The sequence below is a fragment of the Oncorhynchus mykiss genome, chromosome 2 (genome assembly GCF_013265735.2).
Source record: "Oncorhynchus mykiss isolate Arlee chromosome 2, USDA_OmykA_1.1, whole genome shotgun sequence".
Classification (NCBI taxonomy): Eukaryota; Metazoa; Chordata; class Actinopteri; order Salmoniformes; family Salmonidae; genus Oncorhynchus; species Oncorhynchus mykiss.
In genome coordinates this window covers 43,350,293-43,354,064 of record NC_048566.1, presented here as the reverse complement: position 1 = coordinate 43,354,064, position 3,772 = coordinate 43,350,293, and the positions used below count along the sequence as shown (strand labels likewise).

The 3,772-nt window shown below is 41.1% G+C and overlaps 1 long non-coding RNA gene across 1 annotated transcript; it reads right to left on the bottom strand.

Annotated features, from left to right (window-relative positions):
* Positions 1–403: 403 nt before the first annotated feature.
* LOC110490176 lies at positions 404–2,938 on the bottom strand. The gene is made up of 2 exons (XR_002468674.2): positions 1,883–2,938; positions 404–619 (listed from the first exon to the last, which is right to left on the bottom strand). It is a non-coding gene; the product is annotated as an uncharacterized LOC110490176 (long non-coding RNA).
* Positions 2,939–3,772: the final 834 nt, after the last annotated feature.

The window sequence follows — 3,772 nt, the reverse complement described above, 5'->3', positions numbered from 1 at the left end:
TGAGGCTGGGCCCTGAACAGTGTTGCTGTAAAAAATGTTTGAACATTAATGGCTACCTGTGTATTCCCACTGGAACTGTTGTTTAAATACATGTGGGATGAGAGGTGTTTAGGGGGTTAGCGTGGCGGGGAGGTGGGCGTCTTGTATCTGTTCATGTGAACACACTCATCTTATGTCAAGCTCTCTGCTGGAGTTGTTTATACATTTGACCCAGTTCTATTTTTTTGTGTGGGCAATTTTACACGATGCGTTTGCAATTTCACACGCACAGACAGATAAAGTCGCAGACAAAGAGGAATATGCAAATGTGCAATTTACCAAATAGAAATATGAAAGTAAACACATGGATGTATGTAGATCCTCTGTGTGTGTGTGTGTGTGTGTGTGTGTGTGTGTGTATGTGTATTCCTACACATGCATTTGTGTCCACCTGTTTTCAAGTGTGTGTATATGTGTGTGTACATGTACATGCATGCTTGTGTCTGCGTGTGCATATAAATGGGAGTAGGTGTACATTCCAATGGGAGCCCAGACTTGTTTGCTGCATTCCAGACTCCTGCTTCAGGAAACAATCTCCTTTGAGAATCCCTTGGGGATTTCCACCGAAAAGAGTCTCTTTCTGTTGGGACAGGACACAACGTAGCGAGTGAATGGAAAAAGTGTAGTATAAATACTGTAGTATGGGGAAAAAAACTGTAGTATCTATATACTATAGTAATTACTGTAGTGTTTTTGCAGACTGTAGTATATTGTAGTATTTACTGTAGTGTTTATTATCTTTGACATAGCAGTGAGAACTTTGTCCTTGAGGAGACCTACTGGGTAAAATATTCAAAGAGCATTTAGGATATGTAGGACTGTGGTCTGAATGGACACGTCAGAGCTTCTGCTCTTTTAATATCCTGTAGGGAGCACAATATATGGTCTATACTTGGCATGTAGGTTTCTCACTTATGGGTGGCACAAATTGTAATATAGAGAGGGGAATGGGCAGGGTATATCCACATTAAATACTGTAGTATTTTTTGCAGACTAGTGATCTTGCAAACATTACTGTAGTATTTACTGTAGTGTTTTTTTGCAATGCAGTATACTGTATCATTTACTATAGTGTTATACAGTATACTACAACATTCTATAGTAAGTACTACACATGATTGAGGTATACTACAGCGTATACTATAGTATTCTTCAGTATACTACAGTTTGCTACAGAATTCTACAGTAAGTACAATAGTATTCTATAGTAAACTGTAGTATTTGTTCATGTGGGCTGTTTACATACAGTATTGACAAATGTCTTGGTCTGCTCACTATAGTTATTGGAACTGCCTGGCTGTAAGGGACTGTACTACGAATACACAGGGGAGAAAATAGCCATTAGCTCAAAGTTTCTTCACAAAGACCCTTTGCACTGGACCTCCGAAACAGACCTTGAGACTTAGGACATTCTCATTTGGCTAAGCCCAAGGAAAGTCACCATCTAAGTTAGGGCATAATAGCACTGTAACAAAGTAAATGTTTGCGCAAATGTGAATCTTAATGATGACTAGTTTTGCCAGTATGTTAGTCATTCATTTATTTACCGCTTCCCATTTTGATCACGTTTACATTGGCTTAGGGCTGGATTCAATCTGTATCACGCAAGTATCGTGGAAGATATGCAGCATTTACCGTGAATGCAGTCTCTGCGAATGCTGGAACATTGCCTTTAAATTTAAATGTAGCTATAACATAGATCTTCTGCGATACTTCCACAATACAGATTGAATCCAGCCCTAGTATAGCAATAAACTACTTCTAGGCTTGCCTAACACACCTATCCACTTAGAAAACAGATGAATGGACAGACAGAAAGAGACAGACAAACAGACAGACTCACATGCATGCAGGCATGGTGGTTTAGAAATAGAAAGTAAGAATGCATGACTCTCCAACAACATCCTGTGCCAGAAATGAGACGGATTCTCACGTCTGTGTGTCTGTCTCCCTGTCATTCCACTACCAACTAGCCTACAGCAGTTACATCCAGGTTCTAAAATGTAATCAGCCAATAATAATGACAGTAACTCTAGAGCCACGCCTCATCTGAAAGTGACTAAATAGCTAAATAGCTCTGTAAATGATGTCATGATGATCGCGCCACCGATAAAAACATAGAAATCGAAACCAGTTTACAGTAATGACTCTGGAATCATACCCATGTCAATGACCTCAGTGATCAACCCATTCAAGGTGTCATTGACACCACACACCAACGTTTACTGGAAACACCATAACCCTCAAAAAACACCCCTAATTGCGGTCTGCAGTTACACCATATTGCTTATAGCAAGCACCTAAACTATTTCACCACATGGGTTTATAGCTTTTCCGGGTTATATACTGTACATCAACATCTGCCCTGTAATTTCAAAAGGTTAAGTGATACTACAGTATCATGCAGGTCCAATCAGATAGGTTTGTAATTTGTTTATCACCAACCAATTAAATTGTATGAGTAAATAGTTAGTTATAATCCCAGAGTCACAGAAAGGCTTTATCTGTTCTTGGTTTCTGGTTGCTTTTCTCTGAAGATAACATACTGTCCTCTTTACACAGATATACTGAACTCCATCGCTAGGCATTCCTCTATCCTCCCTCCTTCGGATACGTTTTAAATTAGCAGTATTATTTTTTTGCAGAAAACATTCAGTGACCTTGTGGTTAAACAGTCTGCCCTGAAATTGGAAGGTTAGGGGTTCGATCCCAGGTCATGTCATTGCAAACCACCACACAAGTCATATAAAGGTCAAAACATTGACACATTGGACTGGTCTCCTGACTCATGGTATCCTTGTGGGCGTGTCTGGCCTGGCGCTTATTCACAGGACTTGGGCATGGCCAGTGCCTGTCAGTGCTCATCTCTGCCCACCCTTCAAACGGTAGCATTGTTTCAACCAAGTCAGTCCTTTGGCTCTCTCCTCCCCCCCCCCCCCCCCCCCCACCCTTTAGGAAAAACAATAAAATCTTCCCATGTGTCACACTTGTGTATTGGATCAAACAGCCGGCTATGCAAACAAGTGGTGTGTGGAGATACACAAGCAGAACCTCCGTAATGAAGGACAGCCATTGAGTAATAGGGTAAAAGTCAGTGAAAATGGTTAAGCACAGCTGTCGTGGTTTATGTAAGCAGGAGCAGGTGATGATGACAGAGCAGAGGGGGAGTTACAAGGCTAGATGTGGACTGATAACACAGCATAAATGTTGGCAATGACTCCATGAATCAGGCCCAAAGACATAAGATAGACATCTGTCCCATTATGGCGTCTGTGAGAGCATGAGCAGCGCCATTAAGGCCATCTCCATTTTGAAATAGTCAATTTTCTTCTTCTTCTACTACATTTATGAGTTGGCAAACAAACTGAAAGGGTGCACACTGCCACCTAGATTGTGTTGTTTGAACAGGCATAATGCCCAAGTTGGCGATGTACTGCCACCTGCAGTTATGGAATGTTTCCTCGCAAGTTTAATTAATTGGCTGATACCTCCTGGTGACCTGGATGGAATTATGTGATCTTTCCTTAATCCATAGGAAGTCCCATCTAGTTGACTACTTCAAAATGGTGAAAGTCCTCAATGGCGCTGCCCATGCTAAAACAGGCTTTTGGTCACTAGAGTCCTCTATCTATCTATGATCAGTTCCCACTCCCAAATGACCAAACAAATTATGTGCCCCGTCCATGCTTCATATTCATGACTCCCATGCTACTCGAAACACCCAAAAAGTTAT